The sequence below is a fragment of the Leucoraja erinacea genome, chromosome 8 (assembly GCF_028641065.1).
Source record: "Leucoraja erinacea ecotype New England chromosome 8, Leri_hhj_1, whole genome shotgun sequence".
Classification (NCBI taxonomy): Eukaryota; Metazoa; Chordata; class Chondrichthyes; order Rajiformes; family Rajidae; genus Leucoraja; species Leucoraja erinaceus.
Genome location: NC_073384.1, coordinates 49,598,782 through 49,615,904, shown reverse-complemented (window position 1 = coordinate 49,615,904; position 17,123 = coordinate 49,598,782). Strand labels below are relative to the sequence as shown.

Here is a 17,123-nt window from a genome sequence, read left to right as displayed (position 1 = left end):
CACCTATTTTTATATGTTTCTCTGTTCTATGTTTCTATGATATGCACTTGCACTATTCTACACACTGGGGACAATTTACAATTTTACTAAAGCCAATTAACCTACAAGACCTGTTCGTCTTTGGAGTGTGGGAAGTAACCTGGAGAAAAGTTGTGCAGGTCACAGGAAGAACGTTCAAACTAAATACAGAGAGCACCCATACTCAGGATCGAACCCAGGTCTCTGGCACTGAAGGGCTGCAACCCGACCACCGTGCCACAGTGACTAATTTGGAAAATTGTGTAAAATAAATTTGGAATTCACATGTTTTAAAAGCTTTTTTTATTTAAAACACCAGCAAGATTATGAACAATAGAATTTGGCATATAGTTTTGCTTCATATATCCGTACGTCATAGAAGCATAAAAAAGGTCATTTGCACTATTGAGTCTACTCCGCTAATCAATTATGGCTGATCTAGCTTTCCCCTCAACCCCATTATCCTGTTTTATCCCCGTAACCTCACTAATCAAGAACCTGTCAATTTCTGTCTTAAAAATATCTAATGATTTGGCCTCACAGCCATCTGTGGCAATTAATTCCATAGATTCACCACCCTTAGGCTAAAGAAATACCTCCTCATCTATTTTCTAAATATACATCCTTTTATTCAGAGGCTGCGGCATCTGGTCTCTAGGAAACAAGGGCCGAATGACTTACTCCTGCACCTATTTTCTATGAATCAGAAACAATCACTAATTTAAGAAACATTTAGATAAAAACTTAAATAGGTAAGGCTTAGTTGGATACAGATCTAATGTGGGCAAATGGCTTGGTGTAGATGGGTGTAAGTGTCTGCATGGAAGTGGTGAGTGAAAGGGTTCATTTCTATGTTGTACACCAGCCTCTTCACATCCTTTCTATCCAGGCCTTTCATTATTCGGAAAGTTTCAGTGAGGTCCTCCCTCATCCTTCTCTACAATGACTGCAGAACCAGAGCCAACAGATGCTCATCCTATGTGAACCCAATCATCCCCGGGATCATTCTTGTCAACCTGCTCTGGTCCCTCTCCATCGCCAGCACACCCCCCCTCAGATATGGGGCCCAAGTTCTTTTCTCACTTCAACTTTGTCAGAGAATATACAACAGCTTGAAATCTCATCTATTCTTAAGAACAGCTTCTTGTCCATGGATGTGCGATTCCTGAACGGAGGTAGAGTTGAGAGCATGTGGGGGAGATGTTCCAAGTACTTTTGCTCTTTATTCTATCTCACTCTATTATCCTATTATTGTACTTACTTTTTTTTTCTCTTCTTCGGTGTTCACCATTCTGCTGTTTTGCACTTGTACCTACTATTGTATTCATCATTACTATATATGTGCTATTTACTCTACGAGCTTCATGTGAAAAATAAATTTCATTGCACTTTGGTGTACATGGCAATAAACTAATTTGATCTGATCTGATCAATCAATCAGCACTATCTTATAATAAGGAATGAAAATTGAAGAGATACACAAAATGTTTTAGGCCTATTGGTATCTCCTAAGAATCTGCAAATTAAAATCTGTTTAAAGTGCGGTACAATTAGTATATGAAGCTGAAAATCCAATAAACGCACTGGATGTGTATTTTCTTCTCCTTACAATGAGCTTGGTGCAATCTTGTGATGGGACCCATTGTTTGCTGAAGGGAAGTCAAAGTTAATAAACATCATGTTAATAATTTACAGAGGTACCTGTTCCTTGCAGAGAAAAGGTGACAGTGTTGCAGGTGATCTGCTGAATGTGGTGCTATGAGACGAAGAAGTACAAGTGGAGCAGTATCTCGTGGGAGTCAAAGTTAGAGGAGCTGCATCAAAGAAAAGCACTTGTTGGCTGTTGTCTGTATGCAGAGCTGCGGGATGAAAATATAAAAGGTCTGTGGTGATAGAGTTACTAGGCTTGTGCGTCCATACTGGAGATAAGAGGAGCAAAGACCTGTAACGAGACCGCGGGTGTTAGAATGAGCTGTAGGTGCTGGTTTACATCGAAGATAGACCCAAAATGTTGGAGACTGACCCATTGAGTTACTCCAGCATTTTATGTCTATCTGAGTGTTAGTGCAACTTGCACCAAAATATAAGACAAAAAATATCCACTCAACCATTCAACCTGTCTTATGTTGATTAAAGAGGTTTGAGCTGAGAATGTCTCTGAGGCCAAGTTATAATGAGTTCTGACACCAATGCCCATTGTTGGCATGGTGGCGTAGTGATAGAGTTGCTGCCTTACAGCACTAGAGACCTGGTTCAATCATGAATACGGGTACTGTCTGTACGGAGTTTGTACGTTCTTGCTGTGAGCGCGTAGTTTTTCTCTGGGTGCTCTGGTTTTCTCTCACATCTCAAAGACATGCAGGTTTTGTAAGTTAATTGACTTCTTAAATTGACCCTAATGTGTAGGATAGAACTAGTGTCTGGGTGATCGATAGGCAGTGCGGACTCACTGTATCTCTGAAGTGAACTGAATTAGACAGAGCTGTTGCCTTACACTGCCAGAGACTGAGAGCCAGATGCGTGGAGTATGCACATTCTCATATAGACCATAGGGGTTTCCATCAGATGCTCCAGTTTCCTCCCACATCCCAAAGCCATGCAGTTTGTTGGGTTAATTCAGCACTGTAAATTGCCTCTGGTCTGTAGCCGAGTAGTATAAGCACGGTCGGGTGAGTGGGTTGGAGTGGATGGGAATAAAATGGGATTCGTGCAGGGCCAATGTAATGGGTGGTTGATGGTCATTATAGCTTTGTTAAGCCGAAGGGCTTGTTTCTGTTGTAATTCTCTATCACAAACACCAGCCCTGAAGCAAGGCCTCACCCGAAATGTCAACTATCCATTTCTCTCCACAGATTCTGCCTGACTGATCTGTCCACAGATTCTGCCTGGTTGAGCTCCTCTAATAGTTTGTGTTGTGCTCCAGATTCCAGCATTTACAGCCACTTGTGCCTTCTCGACAACTATTGAGCAGGTATGCCGTGAGTACATGATATTATTAAACATAATTTGGTAGAATATCTAAAGTAGATTAGTAAAGTAGTAAAATTTTAAAAATTGTGATACTATTGGGCAGCGTCTTTAGATAGAATATGAGGACTTGCTGAAGTTGGCATCTATGTGAGGCTTCAACTAGTAATCTAGTTTCAACTAGATTGTATTTCAAAGAAGGTTTGCAAGTTCTTCAGCAATATTCCGTAGAACCAGGTCGGCTCAGCATCAAATCCTGTGCAGAGTGTAAAATGCAGTAAGGCCCAGTACTTTGCTGAGGGCACAGTACCCCTGTCCCATACCCAGCATTGATTGGTATAACAATAAATATAATTCCTTAGGATCTGGCTGCGTTTGGACTGGCTATAGTCGGGCTGGCTTTTGATGTTATTCCTGACAAATTTCTTAATACTGAGTATCCTATTAGAAGGAAAAATAGTGGTGTAAAGTGGGGTCCAAAATTTAGAACACTTTCTTGAAATAAAGGAGGAAACTTTTCTTACTTGTCAATAACTTTGCTATATCCATGATGCACAACTAAAACCAAGGATGGAGTCAGTGGATGTGGTTCACCTGGTATTTCAGAAGGTCTTTAATAAGGTGCTGTACGTGAGGTGCTAAAGAAGATGAGAGCCCATGGTATCAGAAGGAAGACATTAGCATGCGTCGCAGGAGAGGTGGACGGCAGAAGGCAAAAAGTGGCAATAAAGGTTTTTTTTTTTCTGGTTGGCTGCCAGTCACTAGTGGTGTTCCGCAGGGGTCGATGCTGGTGCCACTTCTCTTCATGTTGTAAGTCAATGATTTGGATGAGGGAATTTAAGGTTTTGTAGCTTGCAGGTGATACGAAGATAGATGGAGAGACAGGTAGTGTAGAGAAAGCAGGAACTCTGCAGAAGGACTTGGACAGGTTGGGAGAGTGTGCAGAAAAGTGGTAGATGGAACGCAGCGTAGCAAATCGTGGAGTCGTGCATTTTGGTAGTAGGAATAAAGGTGTAGTATAGAGGGGACTCACAGGAGTCCAGCCAAAAATCAGTCGGAACACAAAGTGAATGAACCATATTTATTATTATTACAGTGCTGCTCCCTACTCCTCAAATGGGCACGGGCATTGCCCAACCTTAAATACCCCCAAGGATCAACCCTTGCGCCTCCCACATCGAGACACCTAATTCCTCCCTCCAGAGCCGAGGGTTCGTTCTGCCCGTGGCCTACCACCAGGTGCCGCCACAGTAGACTATTTTCTAAATAGGGAGAGAATTTAGAAATTGGAGGTGCAAAAGGACTTGGGAGTCCAGGCACAGCATACCCAAAACATTAATTTGCAAGTCAAATCAGTAGTAAGGAAGGCAAATGCAATGGCATTTATTTTGAGAGGACTAGAATACAAAAAAAAACAGGGATGTAATGCTGAGGCTTTATAAGGCACTGGTACATTTGTAGTGTTGTGAGCAGTTATGGGGCCCATATCTAAGGAAGGATGTGCTGGTGCTGGAGATGGTCCAGAGGAGGTTTACAAGAATGATCCCAGGAATGATTGGGTTAATGTATAATGAGCGTTTGACGGCATTGGGCCTGTACTCGCTGGAGTTTAGAAGAAAGAGGGATAACTTCATTGAAATTTACCAAATAGTGAAAGGCCTGGATAGAGTAGATGGGGGAAGGGTGGTTCCACGAGTGGGAGAGTCTAGGACCGGAGGCCATAGCCTCAGAATAAAAGGACGTACCTTTTGAAAGGAGATGAGTAAGAGTTTATTTTGTCAGAGGGTGATGAATCTGTGGAATTCATTGCCACAGAAGGCTGTGGCGACGGATGATGGATATTATTGGGGTGGATATTAACAGATTCTTGATTAGTAAAGGTGCTAGAGGTTATGGGTAGAAGGCAGGAGAGTGGGGTTGAGGGGGAAAGATTGATCAGCCATGATTGAATGGTGGAGTAGACTTGATGGACCGAATGGCCTCATTATGTTCCTATAACTTATAAGGTCATACGTTCATAAGGAATAGGAGTAAAATTCGGCCATTCGGGCCATCAGGTTTACTCTACCATTCAATAATGGCTGATCTATCTCTCCCTCCTAACCCCATTCTCCTGCCTTCTCCCCATAACCTCTGACACCTGTATTAATCAAGAATCTATCTATCTTGCCTTAAATATATCCACTGACTTGACCTCCACAGCCTTCTGTGGCAAATAATTCCACAGATTTACCACGTTCTGACTAAAAATAATTCTCCTCATCTCCTTCCTAAAAGAATGTCCTTTAATTCTAAGGCCATGACCTCTAGTCCGAGACTCTCCCGCTAGTGGAAACATCCTCTCCACATCCAGTCTATCCAAGCTTTTCACTATTCTGTATGTATCCATTAGCTCCCCCCTCATTTTTTCCAAACTCCAGTGAGTACAGGCCCAGTGCCTTCAAATGCTCATCACAGGTTAACCTGCTCATTCCTGGAATCATTCTTGTAAACCTTCTCTGGACCTTCTCCAGCACACCCTTCCTCAGATATGGTGCCCAAAATTGCTCACAATATTCCAAATGCGGCCTTATCAGTTTTTGTATACATTGCTAGCATTGAGTTAGCTAGAATCCTGCACCAGCACTCCCAAGTCCCTTCGCATCCCTGGTTTATACCCCATTTAGAAAATAGTCTATGCCTTTATTCTTTCTACCAAAATGCATGACTCCACACTTTGCCACACTATATGAACTTAAATTCTTTTTACATGGGTAGAAGTTTAAATTATTTCACAGATGGTTATGATTTAGGTTATGATTTGCTTTAGGAATAATTGGTCCCATTTGAAATATGACACTTAGTCTCATAATTTGCATCCATAAAAACCTTTAAAAAAATAATAAATAAATATGTAAAAGGGTAAGGCAACTAACTGGAAGATTCTTTCTCAGAAAGTGCACCAGTGGTACAGGCTGAGTATCTTTACCCTGTGCTGCAAGGTTTTCTGAATTATCAATGTGATTTGAATTGCTGACTTTTCAATCAATTACGAGGATCTAGGTGTTTTTGTCATGCCCATAGCTAGCTGCACTTGAGAAGATTATGGTGGCCCATTTTCTTGGCCTATTGCAGCCCAACTGATAAGCATGCTCCTATATGTGGTCACGCAGGGAGTTCCACAATAAAAAAACCCAACAATATGGGAGAAATGGTGATATAGTTCCAAATTGTAATGGTTTGAGACTAGTGTAATAGAGTTATATAGTATAGAAACATAGAAAATAGGTGGAGGAGTAGCCCATTCGGCCCTTCGAGCCTGCACCGCCATTCAATATGATCATGGCTGATCATCCAACTCAGTATCCTGTACCTGCCTTCTCTCCATACCCCCTGATCCCTTTAGCCACAAGGGCCACATCTAACTCCCTCTTAAATATAGCCAATGAACTGGCCTCAACTACCTTCTGTGGCAGAGAATTCTAGAGATTCACTAGCTCCGTGTGAAAAATGTTTTTCTCATCTCGGTCCTAAAAGATTTCCCCCTTATCCTTAAACTGTGACCCCTTGTCCTGGACTTCTCCAACATCGGGAACAATCTTCCTGCATCTAGCCTGTCCAACCCCTTAAGAATTTTGTACGTTTCTATAAGATCCCCCTCAATCTTCTAAATTCTAGCGAGTACAAGCCGAGTCTATCCAGTCTTTCTTCATATGAAAGTCCTGACATCTCAGGAATCAGTCTGGTGAACCTTCTCTGTACTCCCTCTACGGCAAGAATGTCTATTCTCTGATTAGGAGGCCAAAACTGTGTGCAATACTCCAGGTGTGGTCTCACCAAGACTAGCATGAACATTATATAGCCTTTCGATCCAACCTGTCCATGCCAACCAAGTTGGCATTCTGGGCTAGTACTATTTGTGTGGATTTGGCCCATAACCCTTGTTTCTCTAGCTTCTTGGTTCTTGTTTCTTATGCCTGTACTTGTTTTTATAGCTCCCTCTGGCAATTCATTCTATGCACAGATTCTGAGTGGAAAGCTTGCGTCTGAGATCCCTCTTAAATCTCTTCCCCCCCCAAAATGTAAGCCTATGACTTCTAGATTTAGAATCTTCCACTCTAGGGAAAAGACTGACTTTTATCTGTGGCCTCATGATTTTGCATACTTCAAAAAGGACACCCCCTCAGCCTCCTATGCTCCAAAAAAAATGTCCCAATCAAAAGAGGTAGAGTTGCTGCCTTACAGCATCAGAGACCCAGGTTTGATCCTGACTACGGTTGCTGTCTGTATGGTGTTTGTACTTTGTTCCCATGACTGGGTGAGTTTTCACCGGGTGCTCTGGTTTCCTCCCACACCCCAAAGATATACAGGTTTGTAGGTTAATTGGCTTTGGTTAGTGTGTAGGATAATGCTCATGTACTGGGATCATTGGTCAGCATGGACTCGGTGGGCCGAAGGGCTTGTTTCTACGCCGTATCTCTGAAGCTAAAACTAAAACTAAAAGTCTCAATATAACTCAAGCCCTCAAGTCCAAGAGACTTGGAGAAGAACCTTTGGGTAATGGAGTTCCTATGAAATTGTTCCCTTGACGTTTCTGGTGATAGGCAGTGCAGATGTGAGAGGTGCTATCACTGTTGGTTTAAATAGCAACTACAGTGCATTTTGTGGATGCTACACACTGCAACCAATGTGCATCTGTGGTGGAGAGAGCAAATACTTAGTGGATGATGGGGTTGTTAATCAAGTGTCTGCTCTGTTCTGGATTTACAGAAGCAGGAGGAAAAGATTTGGAATGATCTCACGTTTTACCTGCAACGGGAACTGCATTCTCAGGGAGACAGAATCTTAGCAATGAATGCTGTTGTTACCTAGAGAGACAAGGATTATGGGTGTATAAAAACACCACTGTGTGTGTATCTGGCCTGTAAGAACGTAGTTAAGTATGGAACCAGAAGAAACAATTAAACTTATTAAATCTTTTTCAGCAAATTTGATTTTATTTCCCATGTATTAACCAAGAACACATCTTTAAATTCAACCATTCTGAGATGTTAAGCAAAAAAACGGTGAGGTTAATTAAAAAAATACTGAGGACATTGGACATTGATATCTCAAATTCAAGTGACTCCTGCATTCCCTCCCTCTCTCTCTCCCCTCCCCAACCTAGTCATTGTACTAGTTCCACTGTTGGCATCTGTATCCATTCGTTATCACTTCTTCCCCAGCCATTATGGGCTCCACCCTTCCTTGATCAACTATTGTCAGTCCTGGTTTGTTGTGGACTTTTCCTGCCTCCAGTTCCTCCCTCCCCTTTCATGTTGAAGAGGGGTTCTGACCCGAAATGTCACTCATCATTTTTCTCCAGAGGTGCTGCCTGACCAGCTGAGTTACTCCAGCGCTCTGTCTTCATTCCTGTACAAGTTGTTTTTAACGTTATAAATATTCTCTTGCATTCTGACAGATAAAGTATTTTGCAGAAAAGAAGAATCACAGCAATTAAACTGCTAAACATCATGGAGGCCCTCACGCCGTTTTCCAGATGGTACTTGTATGCCATACACGGTTACTTTTGTGAGGTAATGTTTACAGCTGGATGGGACTTTGTGGAGAATGCAAACTGGAAGTTCCGTGGAGTTACCAGTGTATGGTCGCTTCTTATCTACGGTACTTCAATCCTCGTTGTGGAAAAGATGTACCTTCACCTTCGGACTAAGTATAATGTTCTAACAAGGGGCTTCATTTATACACTCTGGACGTACGTTTGGGAGTTTACAACAGGCTTAATCCTGCAGCAGTTTAATGCTTGCCCCTGGGATTATTCCTCTTTCCGGGGGAACTTTATGGGACTAATTACTCTTGAATATGCAATGCCGTGGTTCCTCGCTTCGATAGTTGCCGAGCAGATGGTGATTAAAAACATTTTGCGGTTACGTCTGGATGAACAGGGAGACTCAACTTCAAGTTATGTGACACTGAAAAAGCACTTCTAAATGAATTTGGTTTGATTAATGTTACCCACGTAACATCCATCAGTTGAATTCTCTTTTGGGGTCTACTTAACTTTTTTTTTGTTTGCTTCCAGTTTTCACCTTGATTTCTGAAATGTTTAACTCTTTTTACAGTTCCATAAGATACCAATAAAGGTGAATGAGAATTTTGCGTACATAAACTTGCTTCTTTCTCTTCTATCCTTTCGAAGTATCACAAATAAGACTAATTCTGTTTTAACCTAATGCCTAATCTCAGGAGGTAGCTGTGACAGGTACTATCGCAACGTTTAAGAAACATTTAGACAGGTACATGGATAGGACAGGTTTAGAGGGATATTGGCCAAACACAGGCAGGTGGGACTAGTGTAGATGGGACATGTTGGCCGGTGTGGGCAAGTTGGAACAAAGGGCCTGTTTCCATGCTGTAAGACTCTCTGATTCCATGCCTACATATCTAATTTATCAGTGAGCAACATCAATAGCAAATATTCATGGCATTTTAAGTGTTTTTTTTAACCCTTTGCTATTTCACGTTTTCTGGCAATTCCTCCCTTAAGATAAATTCACTTAGTCTGTATTGGAAATCTGATTTATGCTTTATAGCTGTGTCCTAACCTTGAACCAGGAAGGCCTCTATAATAATTTTCTGTGGTCCCCTAAACCACTCTCAAATACCCATCCAATTTTTAATGTATACGATTGCCCCATCAATCATTCATTGTTTTTTTTTTGGCAACTACCAATTTTGAGCACATTTCTGTTGTCCTACGGTTAATCGATGACTCTGACAGGCTCGAAGAATCAAAGGTCATCTAAAATATATTGTTGCTACTTAATTTACCTTTGGCCCGAAGGACCCTGAGCACAGATATGTTCTTTTGCATCTCGTGAGCCTCCCAGATTCCAAAGTGATTAAATTGAGTCCAGACTTTCACTTTCCTCTTCTCTTGGTTATCACTGACGTACATTATCTGCATTTACTAGCTTTTCCAAGGCCACAAAATCATTCCAGTTATTTTACCAATAACATCAGTCAATATTATTGAAAGAGAATAAAGTGACAAAATAAATGGCTGATTTTTGTTGTTATCATTTAACTGCATGACTTGCCATGTGTCTGATTCACAATAGATAGCCCAGTCTCGATATACTGCAATAAATTGAAAATGAATCTTAATTTGAAGAAAATAAACTGAAATTATTTTAATATCTTGCGTCCCAATTTGCACCTGTCCTCTGCAATACTGTCATTGATGCTATGTTTGGGTTTGAGGTGTGGCCATTTGTGGCCATTCCATTTATTGCTTAGCTGCAGTCAGCTAACAATGTTTCCTGGCATTGTTCATGAGTTAAGAGTCAAGAGTGTTTTATTGTCATGTGACCCGAAACAGAACGAGTTTCTTACCTGCAGCAGCACAACAGAAATGTAAACATAACACTCCGTAAACATCATAGTAAATAACAATAAAATAATTTCACTATACAAGTTCAGTATATAAATATTCAGTATATCGAGCAGCACGGTGGAGCAGCAGTGGAGTTGCTGCCTTACAGTTCCAGAGAGCCGGGTTCCTGTACGGAGTTTGTACTTTTTCCCCGTGACCACGTGGGTTTTCCCCGGCTGCTCTGGTTTCCTCCCACAGTCCAATGCTGTACAGGTTTGTAGGGTAATTGACCAATAATGATTGTAAATTGTCCCTGGTGTGTAGCATAGTGCTAGTGTATGGGGATCGCTGGTCGGCATGGATTCGGTGGGCCAAAGGGCCTGTTTCTGCGCTGTATCTCAAGACTTATAAAAGTAAATGATTGAGCTGCAGAGGGAATTGCAATGCTAGGCAGGTAAAGGCAGCCATCAATGGAGTCCTGTGTGACAGCATCATATTGTATTAGTTCAGTCCTTGCAGTAAAACTGTATCCAGAAAGTTTCAGGGAAATCCTTAAACATGTTTAATTTAGATCTGACAGCACCCAGGAGTTTCCAAACTAATCCAAAGATAAACAGAATGGCTTGACCATCTCCGCAAAGCCACATTAATGCAGAACAAACTGATCTTGCTGTGTTCAAGAAGGAACTGCAGATGCTGGAAGATCGAAGGTACACAAAATTGCTGGAGAAACTCAGCGGGTGCAGCAGCATCTATGGAGCGAAGAAAATAGGCGACGTTTCGGGCCGAAACCCTTCTTCAGACTGATGGGGGGTGGGGGGGAGAAGGAAGGAAAAAGGGAGGAGGAGGAGCCCGAGGGCGGGGGGATGGGAGGAGACAGCTCGAGGGTTAAGGAAGGGGAGGAGACAGCAGGGGCTAGCAAAATTGGGAGAATTCAACGTTCATGCCATCAGGACACAAGCTGCCCAGGCGGAATATGAGGTGCTGTTCCTCCAATTTCCGGTGTTGCTCACTCTGGCAATGGAGGAGACCCAGGACAGAGAGGTCGGATTGAGAATTGGAGGGGGAGTTGAAGTGCTGAGCCACCGGGAGTTCAGGTAGGTTATTGCGGACTAAGCGGAGGTGTTCGGCGAAACGATCGCCCAACCTCCGCTTAGTCTCACCGATGTAAATCAGCTGACATCTAGAGCAGCGGATGCAGTAGATGAGGTTGGAGGAGATACAGGTGAACATTTGTCGCACCTGGAACGACTGCTTGGGACCTTGAATGGAGTCGAGGGGGGAGGTGAAGGGACAGGTGTTGCATTTCTTGCAGTTGCAACAGAAAGTGCCCGGGGAGGGGGTGGTACGGGAGGGAAGGGAAGAATTGACAAGGGGGTTGCGGAGGGAGCATTCTTTGCGGAAGGCAGACATAGGGGGAGATGGGAAGATGTGGCGAGTGGTGGGGTCACGTTGGAGGTGGCGGAAATGGCGGAGGATTATGTGTTGTATTTGCCGGCTGTTGGGGTGAAAGGTGAGGACCAGGGGGACTCTGCCCTTGTTGCGAGTGCGGGGATGGGGAGAGAGAGCAGTGTTGCGGGGTATGGATGAGACTCTGGTGCGAGCCTCATCTATGGTGGCAGAGGGGAATCCCCGTTCCCTGAAGAACAAGGACATTTCCGATGCCCTGGTATGGAATGTCTCATCCTGGGAACAGATGCGGCATAAGCGGAGGAATTGGGAGTAGGGGATGGAATCTTTACAGGGGGCAGGGTGGGAAGACGTGTAATCCAGATAGCCAAGTGAGTCAATTGGTTTGTAGTGTATGTCGGTCAGAAGTCCTGCGATGGAGATGGTGAGGTCAAGGAATGGTAGGGAAGTGTCGGAAATGGTCCAGGTGTATTGGAGTGCCGGATGGAAGTTGGTGGTGAAGTGGATGAAGTCAGTCAGTTGTGTGTAGGTGCAGGAGGTGGCCCCAAAGCAGTTGTCAATGTAACGGAGGTAGAGGTCGGGGATGGGGCCCTGGTACGTATTGAACAAGGATTGTTCAACGTACCCGACAAAGAGGCAGGCGTAGCTGGGGCCCATGCATGTGCCCATAGCTACGCCTTGTGTTTGGAGGAAATGGGAGGAGTCAAATGTAAAGTTGTTGAGGGTGAGGACCAACTCCGCTAGGCGGAGGAGAGTGTCAGTGGCTGGGTATAGGTTGCTCCTCTGGTCGAGGGAGAACCGGAGGGCTTTGAGGCCATCCTGGTGGGGGATGGAGGTGTAGAGTGACTTGACATCCATGGTGAATATGAGGGGGTGGGGGCCTAGAGAGTGGAATGCGTGGAGGCGGCGGAGAGTGTCTGAGGTGTCTAGAACATAGGTGGGAAGGGATTTAACCAAGGGGGATAGTATGGAGTCAAGGTATGTGGAGATGAGTTCGGTGGGGCACGAACAGGCAGAGACAATGGGTCTGCCGGGAGAGCCGGGGTTGTGGATTTTGGGGAGAAGGAAAAAACGGGCCATGCGGGGCTGGGGTTGGCCTTGTCCTCTTTTAGTTTGAAAAGATATGTCCCTCTTCAGGTTTGCCCAGGTGTATACAAAGCACACATTGAATCACGTGGCATAGAAGACAATGCTGCCTAATGCCATCGTGCCAACTGAATAAATGATTGTGTAGGAGGGAATTGCAGATGCTGATTTACACCGAAGATAGACACAAAAAGCTGGAGTAACTCAGCGGGTCAGGCAGCATCTCCAGAAAAAAGGAATAGGTGACGTTTCAGGTTGAGACCCGTGTACAGACACGGAGTAACAGAGTAATAAAAGATTACTCCTGTTATTTATTTTTAGCTCTCCCATATGCAAACTCGATTAAAAACCATCCTTACTTATCAAAATTTATTGAACTCTCAGCATATACTAATACTTACCTAAGGCAGTCTGATAAGAGCAGTATAGTTTGGGATCAAGTCTAATCAAGTTTATTGTCATATGCACAAGTATAGTGAGGTATAGGTACAATGACAAATCTTGCTTGAGGCAGCATAACAGGCACACAGATTTGTGGTGGCTCAGGTGCGAGACCCTCCACTAGTGGAAACATCCTCTCCACATCCACTCTATCCAGGCTCTAAATCGCTTTCTCGTCACCTTAAACCTATAACCTCTTGTTTTTGACACCTTGGTTATGGGGAATAGTTTCTTACTATCTATGGTATCTATGCCACTCATTATTTTGTATACCTGTCAGTACTCCTCCACTCCAAGAACAAACCCAGCCTAACCAATCTCTCCTCATAACTCCAGCAAACACTCCATCCCACAGCAAAGGACAGCCTTCAGCCCACAATGTCCATGCCAAACATGGTGTTGTTAAACTAATCCCCACTGCCAGAATTTGATCCAATCCCTCCATTTCCAGCATATCTATGCGCCTATCTAACACCCTGGTGAATCTCCTCTGCATCCACTCAAGTGCAATTATGACCAGCATTGCACACAATACTCCAGCTATGTGATCATGTATTGTCTTTGTGCAAATGGATTAGCATGCTACAAAAGCTTTTCACTGGTACATATGACAAGAAATTAAACTCAACTAAACTATGAACTACCAATGTTTTCCAAAATTGTCCCGTAACCTTCCAGTTTTACACCCCAGCCAAGGAAGGCAAATATTCTCTCCACCTTCACCTCTTTACCTGTGCTGCCACCTTCAGGAATTCTTGGATTTGTGTGTCGAGATCCTTCTGTTCCTCAGTATGTCATTCATTGCATATGTCTGACCCTAACTCTCACACTTATCAGGATTAAATTCCATCTGCCATTGTTCTGCCCATTTTACCATTTGATCAATATCTTCCTACAGCCTCAGATCATTCACACCATTCATTTTTAGGTCATCTGATTATCTCTTGCACACATATCTAAATAACTAATGCATATGATGAACTGCAAAGGTCTCAGCACTGATTCCTGTGGTTCACCACAACCATATAACTATATAACAATTACAGCACGGAAACAGGCCATCTCGACCTTTCTAGTCCGTGCCGAACACATAATCTCCCCTAGTCCCATATACCACAAGTCAGGCTTTTGGTCACAGAAATAATCCTCCACCACTTTCTGTTTTTATTTTCCATTTTAAGCATTTGCAGTATTTTAGATTTTCACCCACCATTATCTTCTGGCTTCAATTAAGCCAATTTTGGATCCAATTTGTTATCTTGCATGGATCCTATGACATCTTGTCAAAGGGTTTATTGAATTCCATTTGGGCTCTATCAACCTCACTGTCCCCATTGACATATTTTGTCACCTCTGAAAAATTCTATTATATTTGTTGGGCAGGACTCCTTACTATCTTATATTAATTCCTCTCTTTCCAAGTGCAGATTAATTCTATCCTCGGGATGTTTTCCAATACTTTCACTACCACAGCAATTAAACCCAAAGATTTTTGAGTGCACCTTTCCAGGTCAATTTCAATGGTGCTTTTTATTGTCACACATACGAAGTGCTAACACAGTGAAATATTTTTTTTACAAACAGCCCAGTAGAGTATTGCCATACTCCCGATGCACAGAAATAATCTACTGAGCCCACATGTAAGCGGTGCCATGTTTGAGCTATTTTCAAAGTCCACGCTCAGTTCCAGGCAAGCCCCATGCTATTGCAGGGCTCCAGACATCTCCTTCCTTGGGTGCCACGTCCCTCTCCCATCAAACTGCGTTCCCAAAGAGTGCCTCCCACAGCCGACTACTAGGACATAGAAGGCCAGAACCCAGTTCCCTCCCCTCTGGCCCTGACCCATCCATGCCTTAAGGACTTATTGATCATTGGATCTTTTTCTTGCTAAGACCTGATGAAAGGTTATCAAGCTGAAATGTCATTATTTATTTAGTTACAGAATATGCCTTTGAGAATTCCTCGAGCATTGCCTCATTTTTATTTTCCACGATTTTTGGTTGCTTCAGTATTTTTAGTTTATCATTTAAAACAAACCTTTTTAAATTCAAGGATTTCATTTACATAGTAGACATACGAATCAAAAGTTATCAAGCAATATGGCACGCCAGATATTGATTTATTTGCATCAAGGCTAAATCACCAGGTACCTATGTATGTCGCTTGGGAACCAGACCCTGAGGCAGCAGCGGTAGATGCGTTCGCGCTAGATTGGGGAAATTCTTCTTCTATGCATTTCCTCCCTTCTGCCTCATCAGTCGGGGACTACGCACAGTACAAATGGACTCTGTTTCAGGTATTTTGATAGTACCTGACTGGCCTACACATGGTTCCCAATACTCCATGACATGGTTGTTGAAACTCCGATGGTATTCCCCAGTGATCCAGAGTTATTAACACCCAGTGTCGGGCACAAGCCACCCGTGCCATGAAAAAATCAAACTCCTGGGTTGCAGATTCTGCACAAACCACTTCTGGGACTGGGATTATCAGAACAAACTGTCGACACCATGTCAGCATCCCTCCGAACAACCACTAAAACACAGCACTTGGCCAGCGTCAAAAAATGGGAGAAGCACTGCTTGGATACAGGGACTCAACCGCTACAGTTACCTACGTACTGGAATTCCTGGCGAACCTTCACCACGATGAAGGACTCAGCTACAGAGCCATCAACACAGCTAGAATTGCCCTGCCTGTCTATTTAAAACCAGCTCCAGGACAACAGGCCATGGGGTCCCTCCAGTTGGTGGTCAAACTAATGAAGGGTATTTACAACTCTAACCCCCTAGACCAAGGTACACCCATATATGGGATGTCAGTGTGGTCCTGACATACCTCAGGGGATGGCCACCAGCCAGATCCCTCAACCTGGAACAATCTATGCTCAAAACACTAATGTTGATGGCACTTGTATCTGCACAGAGGGTCCAGTCACTACACCTATTGCGACTGGACACCATGCTCACAGCTCCAGACCAGATCTCTGTCATTATCCAGGGAATGATCAAACAGAGCAGACCAGGAACACCTAATCCAGTCGTGGAATTCCGGGCTTACCCATCAGAAACACGGTTATGTGCCATGACCCTATTATCCTACATAGACACAACCAAAATACTCGAGGGAGATGAAAAGCCTTGTGGGTCAGTCATAAAAAATCTTATGGTCGGGTGACGAGCCATGTCGAGATGGCTCAAGCAGGTACTAAAAGCTGCTGGGATAAAAACTAACATGTACAAATTTCATTCCACCAGGGCAGCATCCACGTCGACGTGCCTATAAACCACATCCTGGCTACAGCAGGATGGTGGGGGGAAAGACCGTTCAGAAATTTTATTATAAGCCATTGGCAAAACCTGATTTATTTGCAGGAAAGATTTTACAGACTGCAAATATTTAATTTAAGCCCAGGGGAGCAATTTAATTTCTTTGTTGTTATTGTTTAAAAATACCATTGTGTTTTTCTACAAACAGATTCATTGGTTGGTACGATAACACACTTCCTCCCTCAAAGACTTCGGCAGTGATGTAGTAATAACTGTTACACGGTTTGAAATCACAGAGCTTTGAAATCATCACGGAATCACTCACTTGACTCCGAAGTAAAATAGTAAGATTAAACGAGAACTTACCAGTTTGAAGTTTGATCTGTATTTTTTGAGGAGTTACGATGAGGGATTACGTGCCCTCCGCTCCCACCCTCAATAATATGGGTCAAATTCATAAACTGATGTCTCCTTGTCTTTACTATGTTTACTTCAATAACTGTGTCTATCTGTGATTCCACACCGCTGCTTTGAAGTATGCCGCGCATGCGTGCTGAGCGGGTTCTTCACATAATCCC

General features: G+C 43.3%; 1 long non-coding RNA gene across 1 annotated transcript; it reads left to right on the top strand.

Annotated features, from left to right (window-relative positions):
- Positions 1 to 459: 459 nt before the first annotated feature.
- On the top strand, positions 460 to 9,008 carry LOC129699677 (uncharacterized). The gene is made up of 3 exons (XR_008723909.1): positions 460 to 1,899; positions 2,871 to 2,989; positions 8,426 to 9,008. It is a non-coding gene; the product is annotated as an uncharacterized LOC129699677 (long non-coding RNA).
- The last annotated feature ends 8,115 nt before the right edge of the window (positions 9,009 to 17,123 follow it).